This window comes from Coregonus lavaretus, assembly GCF_964263955.1.
Source record: "Coregonus lavaretus genome assembly, chromosome: 8".
NCBI classification, from domain to species: Eukaryota; Metazoa; Chordata; class Actinopteri; order Salmoniformes; family Salmonidae; genus Coregonus; species Coregonus lavaretus.
The window spans coordinates 61039154-61049807 of NC_139995.1; positions in this window are offsets into that span (position 1 = coordinate 61039154).

Consider the following 10654-nt stretch of genomic DNA (forward strand, 5'->3'; position numbering starts at 1 on the left):
GGCTGACGGTCTGGTGTTGTTGAGACTCTGACAGGAGTGGCTGACTGACGGTCTGGTGTTGTTGAGACTCTGACAGGAGTGGCTGACTGACGGTCTGGTGTTGTTGAGACTCTGACAGGAGTGGCTGGCTGACGGTCTGGTGTTGTTGTGGCTCTGACAGGAGTGGCTGGCTGACGGTCTGGTGTTGTTGTGGCTCTGACAGGAGTGGCTGGCTGACGGTCTGGTGTTGTTGTGGCTCTGACAGGAGTGGCTGGCTGACGGTCTAGTGGAAGTTAATTATCTCTCTCTATTAAGGTGATGGGTGGGAGTGCAGGGTGGCCCTGTGTGGATGGAGGTGAATGGTAGGTCTATGTAGATGGTGGTGAATGGTAGGTATGTATAGATGGTGGTGAATGGTAGGTCTATATAGATGGTGGTGAATGGTAGGTCTGTATACATGGTGGTGAATGGTAGGTCTGTATAGATGGTGGTGTATGGTAAGTCTGATAGATGGTGGTGTATGGTAGGTCTGTATAGATGGTGGTGAATGGTAGGTCTGATAGATGGTGGTGTATGGTAGGTCTGTATAGATGGTGGTGAATGGTAGGTCTGTATAGATGGTGGTGTATGGTAGGTCTGTATAGATGGTGGTGTATGGTAGGTCTGATAGATGGTGGTGTATGGTAGGTCTGTATAGATGGTGGTGAATGGTAGGTCTGTATAGATGGTGGTGTATGGTAGGTCTGTATAGATGGTGGTGTATGGTAGGTCTATATAGATGGTGGTGAATGGTAGGTCTGTATACATGGTGGTGAATGGTAGGTCTATATAGATGGTGGTGTATGGTAGGTCTGATAGATGGTGGTGAATGGTAGGTCTATATAGATGGTGGTGAATGGTAGGTCTGTATACATGGTGGTGAATGGTAGGTATGTATAGATGGTGGTGTATGGTAGGTCTGTATAGATGGTGGTGAATGGTAGGTCTGATAGATGGTGGTGTATGGTAAGTCTGATAGATGGTGGTGTATGGTAGGTCTGATAGATGGTGGTGTATGGTAGGTCTGATAGATGGTGGTGTATGGTAAGTCTGATAGATGGTGGTGTATGGTAGGTCTGTATAGATGGTGGTGTATGGTAGGTCTGTATAGATGGTGGTGTATGGTAGGTCTGATAGATGGTGGTGTATGGTAGGTCTGATAGATGGTGGTGTATGGTAGGTCTGATAGATGGTGGTGTATGGTAGGTCTGATAGATGGTGGTGTATGGTAGGTCTGTATAGATGGTGGTGTATGGTAGGTCTGTATAGATGGTGGTGTATGGTAGGTCTGATAGATGGTGGTGTATGGTAGGTCTGATAGATGGTGGTGTATGGTAAGTCTGATAGATGGTGGTGTATGGTAGGTCTGATAGATGGTGGTGTATGGTAGGTCTGTATAGATGGTGGTGTATGGTAGGTCTGTATAGATGGTGGTGTATGGTAGGTCTGATAGATGGTGGTGTATGGTAGGTCTGATAGATGGTGGTGTATGGTAGGTCTGATAGATGGTGGTGTATGGTAGGTCTGATAGATGGTGGTGTATGGTAAGTCTGTATAGACATGGTATATGCTGTTATGGTGAGTGGTGAATGGAGGCTCTGTATGGATGCAATGCTGGTGGTTGGCTAGTTGTTCCATTAGGTTGGTCTCTAGTCAGTGCTAAGGTGAGGTCCTGCGCGTGTCTCTGCATTAGGAAGAGTCTTAAAGGAGTCTGCCTCTGCTGGTTTAGGAACTTCAGCTGGTACTTACTGTAGGGAGGAAACTGGTCTTGGCTTAAGTGGAGGAGGTGCAGGAGAAGAATGAGGGGGAGATGTTTAAACATGTCCCATTGGCTTTGGCCACGTGGTTGAACGTGTTTCTGATTCAAATGCTGGCTAATGAGAGTTAGACTGCCCCTGTCTCTGTGGCCTTCAGGGAGCTGTCTGGCCATCCCACTGCTGACTGAGGATGGGGAGGGTTATGGGGAGCTGTCTGGCCATCCCACTGCTGACTGAGGATGGGGAGGGTTATGGGGAGCTGTCTGGCCATCCCACTGCTGACTGAGGATGGGGAGGGTTATGGGGAGCTGTCTGGCCATCCCACTGCTGACTGAGGATGGGGAGGGTTATGGGGAGCTGTCTGGCCATCCCACTGCTGACTGAGGACGGGGAGGGTTATGGGGAGCTGTCTGGCCATCCCACTGCTGACTGAGGACGGGGAGGGTTATGGGGAGCTGTCTGGCCATCCCACTGCTGACTGAGGACGGGGAGGGTTATGGGGAGCTGTCTGGCCATCCCACTGCTGACTGAGGACGGGGAGGGTTATGGGGAGCTGTCTGGCCATCCCACTGCTGACTGAGGATGGGGAGGGTTATGGGGAGCTGTCTGGCCATCCCACTGCTGACTGAGGATGGGGAGGGTTATGGGGAGCTGTCTGGCCATCCCACTGCTGACTGAGGATGGGGAGGGTTATGGGGAGCTGTCTGGCCATCCCACTGCTGACTGAGGATGGGGAGGGTTATGGGGAGCTGTCTGGCCATCCCACTGCTGACTGAGGATGGGGAGGGTTATGGGGAGCTGTCTGGCCATCCCACTGCTGACTGAGGATGGGGAGGGTTATGGGGAGCTGTCTGGCCATCCCACTGCTGACTGAGGATGGGGAGGGTTATGGGGAGCTGTCTGGCCATCCCACTGCTGACTGAGGATGGGGAGGGTTATGGGGAGCTGTCTGGCCATCCCACTGCTGACTGAGGATGGGGAGGGTTATGGGGAGCTGTCTGGCCATCCCACTGCTGACTGAGGATGGGGAGGGTTATGGGGAGCTGTCTGGCCATCCCACTGCTGACTGTGGATGGGGAGGGTTATGGGGAGCTGTCTGGCCATCCCACTGCTGACTGAGGATGGGGAGGGTTATGGGGAGCTGTCTGGCCATCCCACTGCTGACTGAGGATGACGGTTGGTTTAGGCCAAGCAGTTGGTTCAGTTGGACATGCTTTTTCAATTTCAGTCAAGGGGAGGGTTTAGTCTTTAAAAAAAAAAATCTAGTCCAGAGGAGGGTTATGGGGGGGTTATGTAAGGGGAGGGTTATGTAAGGGGGGACTTCTACTTCAATGAGTCGGAGACAAAAGACATATTGATTATCCCGGAGCAGGCCCAGATCCCCGACACTCTAAGAAGGAGGAGACGGCGCTATAGAGGCCGGGGTGTGGGATACCTGACGAGACTACGTCGGAGAGTGGATAAACGGCCTCTACCCTCCGTTCTATTGGCGAACGTGCAATCACTGGAGAATAAACTGGATGAGCTCCGTTCGAGACTATCCTATCAACGTAATATCCTGTTTCTCCCAGTCGTGGCTGAACAAGCACATAGTAAATATAAATCTAGCTGGTTTTTCTATACGTTGGCAAGACAGAACGGTGGCGTCGGGGAAGCTCAGGGGAGGGGGTGTGTATCTCTGTTAACAACAGCTGCTGCGCAATCTCTAATATTAAAGCTGCAATATGTCACTTTTTGGGCGACTTGACCAGCGTCACATAGAAATGTGTTTAATAGATCTGTCATTCTCATTGACAGCAAGTCTAAGAGGTGGTAGATCTGTTCTATGTGCTATTTCTTTGCTTCCCGTTCTTAAGTTTGTTTTTTGCGTCTTTTACTGTCGGTTTTGTCCACCAGCTTCAAACAGCTGAAAATACAATATTTTTGGTTATGGAAAATATATTTCACAGCGGTTTAGATGGTACAATGATTCTCTACACTATACTTGCTTGTTTTGTCACAAACTGAAACTAGGCAGACCAGGAAATGGCGGAGCAATTTCTGCATAATGCATCTTTAAGGAAGTCTTGAAGTTGATCAGGTTGTTGATTGTGGAATGTTGTCCCAGTCCTCTTCAATGGCTGTGCGAAGTTGCTGGATATTGGCGGGAACTAGAACAAGCTGTCGTACGCGTCGATCCAGAGCATCCCAAACATGCTCAATTGGTGACATGTCTGGTGAGTCTGCAGGCCATGGAAGAACTGGGACATTTTCAGCTTCCAGTAATTGTGTACAGATTCTTGCGACATGGGGCTGTGCATTATCATGCTGAAACATGAGGTGATGGCGGCGGATGAATGGCATGTCAATGGGCCTCAGTGTATTCAAATTGGTATTGATAAAATGCAATTGTGTTCGTTGTCCGTACCTTATTTCTCCTCATACCATAACCCCACCTCCACCATGGGGCACTCTGTTCACAACGTTGACATCAGCAAACCGCTCACCCACACGACGCCATACACGCTGTCTGCTGTCAGTTGAAACCGGGATTCATTTGTGAAGAGCACACTTCTCCAGTGTGCCAGTGGCCATCGAAGGTGAGCATTTGCCCACTGAAGTCGGTTACGACTCCGAACTGCAGTCAGGTCAAGACCCTGGTGAGGACGACGACCACGCAGATGAGCTTCCCTGAGACGGTTTCTGACAGTTTGTGCAGAAATTATTCGGTTGAGCAAACCCCCAGTTTCGTCAGCTGTCCGGGTGGCTGGTCTCAAGGTGCACATTACACAGGTGCACCTTGTGCTGGGGACAATAAAAGGCCACTCTAAAATGTGCATATTTGTCACACAACACAATGCCACAGAAGTCTCAAGTTTTGAGGGAGCGTGCAATTGGCATGCTGACTGCAGGAATGTCCACCAGAGCTGTTGCCAGAGAATTGAATGTTAATTTCTCTACCATAAGCCGCCTCCAACGTCGTTTTAGAGAATTTTCTTCAACTAGCTCTCACAGTCTCACACCAGAATTAAACGTTCATCCATGTTTCTCAAACGTAACATTTCAAAGTTGTTCCAAACGTAAAATGTTAAGGTTAAGTTTAGGCTGTTAACTCTGTAGTCTTAATTAGGCTGTTAACTCTGTAGTCTTAATTAGGCTGTTAACTCTGTAGTCTTAATTAGGCTGTTAACTCTGTAGTCTTAATTAGGCTGTTAACTCTGTAGTCTTAATTAGGCTGTTAACTCTGTAGTCTTAATTAGGCTGTTAACTCTGTAGTCTTAATTAGGCTGTTAACTCTGTAGTCTTAATTAGGCTGTTAACTCTGTAGTCTTAATTAGGCTGTTAACTCTGTAGTCTTAATTAGGCTGTTAACTCTGTAGTCTTAATTAGGCTGTTAACTCTGTAGTCTTAATTAGGCTGTTAACTCTGTAGTCTTAATTAGGCTGTTAACTCTGTAGTCTTAAGGTTAGACATTAACTCAGAAAGGTTTGGGATAGGCTTAAAACCTAAATCTAAAAAACTATTTATATCGCTGGATTTGAACATGCAACCTTTAGCAACAGAGGCAGATGCTTATGCCCATCCACCATTTACATTTTAGTCATTTAGCAGACACTCTTATCCAGAGTGACTTACAGTTAGTGAGTGCATACATTTTTCATACTGGCCCCAGGGGACCATCCCTGTCCACCACACACAAAACCTACTTGAAGGTAACAGTGCTCACTGATGCCCCTAGTGGCCGGTTTCCACGTAATCTCCCGACGTCCACAGACATGGATGGACGTCGAATACTAAATTCTATCACGGGTGGCCTGGCTGTTTTTTTTCTGTATTCTGTATATTTGTATTGTTCTTTTCACTCTGTCATTTAGGTCATTATTGTGGAGTTACTACAATGTTGATGATCCTCCTTTCACAGACATTAAACTCTGTAGCTGTTTTAAAATCACCAATGGCCTCATGGTGACATCCCTGTGCAGTTTCCTTCCTGTCCTGCAGCTCAGTTCATTGTTGTTTTGGCTCTGTACTCCAGCACTTTGGAATTTAAATGATGCAATGACTATGAGGTTAAAGTGCAGACTGTCAGCTTTAATATTTAGGGTATTTTTTTTTAGGCTATATACAGGAGGTACCGGTACTGAGTCAATGGGCTGGGGTACAGGTTAGTCCAGGTAATAATGAGGCTATATACAGGGGGTACCGGTACCGAGTCAATGGGCTGGGGTACAGGTTAGTCCAGGTAATAATGAGGCTATATACAGGGGGTACCGGTACTGAGTCAATGGGTGGGGGTACAGGTTAGTTAAGGTAATTTGTACATGTAGGTAGGGGTAAAGTGACTATACATAGATAATAAACAGCGGGTAGCAGCAGTGTAAAAACAAATGGAGGGGGGTGTCAATGTAAATAGTCTGGGTGGCCATTTAATTAATTGTTCAGAAGTCTTATGGCTTGGGGGTAGAAGCTGTATTGTGGATCGAGAGTTACCTGTCTAACAGAACACAGAAAGTGTTATTTAATGGAAGCCTCTCCAACATAATCCAGGTAGAATCAGGAATTCCCCAGGGCAGTTGTCTAGGCCCCATTTTCAATCTTTACTAATGACATGCCACTGGCTCTGAGTAAAGCCAGTGTGTCTATGTATGCGGATCACTCAACACTATACACGACAGCTACCACAGCGACTGAAATCACTGCAACACTTAACAAAGAGCTGCAGGCAGTTTCAGAATGGGTGGCAAGAAATTAATTACTCCTAAATGTCTCAAAAACTAAAATCATTATACTTGGGACAAATCATTCACTAAACCCTAAACCTCAACAAAAACGTGTAATGTGGAAATTGCGCAAGTTCAGGAGACTAAACTGCTTGGAGTAACCCTGGATTGTAAACTGTCATGGTCAAAACATGTTGATACAACAGTAGCCAAGATGGGGAGAAGTCTGTCCATAATAAAGCGCTGCTCTACCTTCTTAACATCACTATCAACAAGGCAGGTCCTACAGGTCCTAGTTTTGTCACACCTGGACTACTGTTCGGTCGTGTGGTCAGGTGCCACAAAGAGGGACCAAGAAAAATTACTGTGAAGAGACACAGGCACAGACACACGCTGCAGCACGGCTGGACCTTGGAGGTACACAGAGAGCAAACATTAATAATATGCATGTCAATCTCTCCTGGCTCAAAGTGGAGGAGAGATGGACTTCATCACTACTTGTATTTGTGAGAGGTATTGAGATGTTGAATGCACCGAGCTGTCTGTTTGAACTACTGGCACACAGCTCGGACACCCATGCATAGCCTACAAGACATGCCACCAGAGGTCTCTTCACAGTCCCCAAGTCCAGAACAGACTATGGGAGGCGCACAGTACTACATAGAGCCATGACTACATGGAACTCTATTCCACATCAGGTAACTGATGCAAGCAGTAGAATCAGATTTAAAAACAGATATAAATACACCTTATGGAACAGCGGGGACTGTGAAGCAACACAAACATAGGCACAGACCCATGCATACACACACAATAACATACGCACTATACACACACACACACACACATCGATTTTGTGTTGTAGATATGTGGTAGTAGAGTAGAGGCCTGAGGGCACACACTTAATATGTTGTGAAATCTGTTGTGAAATGTTTTTAATTGTATATACAGTGGGGAAAAAAGTATTTAGTCAGCCACCAATTGTGCAAGTTCTCCCACTTAAAAAGATGAGAGAGGCCTGTAATTTTTATCATAGGTACATGTCAACTATGACAGACAAAATTAGAATTTTTTTTCTCCAGAAAATCACATTGTAGGATTTTTAATGAATTTATTTGCAAATTATGGTGGAAAATAAGTATTTGGTCACCTACAAACAAGCAAGATTTCTGGCTCTCACAGACCTGTAACTTCTTCTTTAAGAGGCTCCTCTGTCCTCCACTCGTTACCTGTATTAATGGCACCTGTTTGAACTTGTTATCAGTTTAAAATACACCTGTCCACAACCTCAAACAGTCACACTCCAAACTCCACTATGGCCAAGACCAAAGAGCTGTCAAAGGACACCAGAAACAAAATTGTAGACCTGCACCAGGCTGGGAAGACTGAATCTGCAATAGGTAAGCAGCTTGGTTTGAAGAAATCAACTGTGGGAGCAATTATTAGGAAATGGAAGACATACAAGACCACTGATAATCTCCCTCGATCTGGGGCTCCACGCAAGATCTCACCCCATGGGGTCAAAATGATCACAAGAACGGTGAGCAAAAATCCCAGAACCACACGGTGGGACCTAGTGAATGACCTGCAGAGAGCTGGGACCAAATTAACAAAGCCTACCATCAGTAACACACTACGCCGCCAGGGACTCAAATCCTGCAGTGCCAGACGTGCCCCCCTGCTTAAGCCAGTACATGTCCAGGCCCGTCTGAAGTTTGCTAGAGTGCATTTGGATGATCCAGAAGAGGATTGGGAGAATGTCATATGGTCAGATGAAACCAAAATATAACTTTTTGGTAAAAACTCAACTCGTCGTGTTTGGAGGACAAAGAATGCTGAGTTGCATTCAAAGAACACCATACCTACTGTGAAGCATGGGGGTGGAAACATCATGCTTTGGGGCTGTTTTTCTGCAAAGGGACCAGGACGACTGATCCGTGTAAAGGAAAGAATGAATGGGGCCATGTATCGTGAGATTTTGAGTGAAAACCTCCTTCCATCAGCAAGGGCATTGAAGATGAAACGTGGCTGGGTCTTTCAGCATGACAATGATCCCAAACACACCGCCCGGGCAATGAAGGAGTGGCTTCGTAAGAAGTATTTCAAGGTCCTGGAGTGGCCTAGCTAGTCGCCAGATCTCAACCCCATAGAAAATATTTGGAGGGAGTTGAAAGTCCGTGTTGCCCAGCGACAGCCCCAAAACATCACTGCTCTAGAGGAGATCTGCATGGAGGAATGGGCCAAAATACCAGCAACAGTGTGTGAAAACCTTGTGAAGACTTACAGAAAACGTTTGACCTGTGTCATTGCCAACAAAGGGTATATAACAAAGTATTGAGAAACTTTTGTTATTGACCAAATACTTATTTTCCACCATAATTTGCAAATAAATTCATTAAAAATCCTACAATGTGATTTTCTAGATTTCTTTTTCTCATTTTGTCTGTCATAGTTGACGTGTACCTATGACGAAAATTACAGGCCTCTCTCATCTTTTTAAGTGGGAGAACTTGCACAATTGGTGGCTGAATAAATACTTTTTTCCCCCACTGTAACTGCCTTAATTTTGCAGGACCCCAGGAAGAGTAGCTGCTGCCTTGGCAGGAACTAATGGGGATCCATAATAAACCCCAGGAAGAGTAGCTGCTGCCTTGGCAGGAACTAATGGGGATCCATAATAAACCCCAGGAAGAGTAGCTGCTGCCTTGGCAGGAACTAATGGGGATCCATAATAAACCCCAGGAAGAGTAGCTGCTGCCTTGGCAGGAACTAATGGGGATCCGTAATAAACCCCAGGAAGAGTAGCTGCTGCCTTGGCAGGAACTAATGGGGATCCGTAATAAACCCCAGGAAGAGTAGCTGCTGCCTTGGCAGGAACTAACGGGGATCCATAATAAACCCCAGGAAGAGTAGCTGCTGCCTTGGCAGGAACTAACGGGGATCCATAATAAACCCCAGGAAGAGTAGTTGCTGCCTTGGCAGGAACTAATGGGGATCCATAATAAACCCCAGGAAGAGTAGCTGCTGCCTTGGCAGGAACTAATGGGGATCCATAATAAACCCCAGGAAGAGTAGCTGCTGCCTTGGCAGGAACTAATGGGGATCCATAATAAACCCCAGGAAGAGTAGCTGCTGCCTTGGCAGGAACTAATGGGGATCCATAATAAACCCCAGGAAGAGTAGCTGCTGCCTTGGCAGGAACTAATGGGGATCCGTAATAAACCCCAGGAAGAGTAGCTGCTGCCTTGGCAGGAACTAATGGAGATCCGTAATAAACCCCAGGAAGAGTAGCTGCTGCCTTGGCAGGAACTAATGGGGATCCGTAATAAACCCCAGGAAGAGTAGCTGCTGCCTTGGCAGGAACTAACGGGGATCCATAATAAACCCCAGGAAGAGTAGCTGCTGCCTTGGCAGGAACTAACGGGGATCCATAATAAACCCCAGGAAGAGTAGTTGCTGCCTTGGCAGGAACTAATGGGGATCCATAATAAACCCCAGGAAGAGTAGCTGCTGCCTTGGCAGGAACTAATGGGGATCCATAATAAACCCCAGGAAGAGTAGCTGCTGCCTTGGCAGGAACTAATGGGGATCCATAATAAACCCCAGGAAGAGTAGCTGCTGCCTTGGCAGGAACTAATGGGGATCCATAATAAACCCCAGGAAGAGTAGCTGCTGCCTTGGCAGGAACTAATGGGGATCCATAATAAACCCCAGGAAGAGTAGCTGCTGCCTTGGCAGGAACTAATGGGGCTCCTTAATAAACCCCAGGAAGAGTAGCTGCTGCCTTAGCAGGAACTAATGGGGATCCATAATAAACCCCAGGAAGAGTAGCTGCTGCCTTGGCAGGAACTAATGGGGATCCATAATAAACCCCAGGAAGAGTAGCTGCTGCCTTGGCAGGAACTAATGGGGATCCATAATAAACCCCAGGAAGAGTAGCTGCTGCCTTGGCAGGAACTAATGGGGATCCATAATAAACCCCAGGAAGAGTAGCTGCTGCCTTGGCAGGAACTAATGGGGATCCATAATAAACCCCAGGAAGAGTAGCTGCTGCCTTGGCAGGAACTAATGGGGATCCTTAATAAACCCCAGGAAGAGTAGCTGCTGCCTTGGCAGGAACTAAATGGGGATCCATAATAAACCCCAGGAAGAGTAGCTGCTGCCTTGGCAGGAACTAAT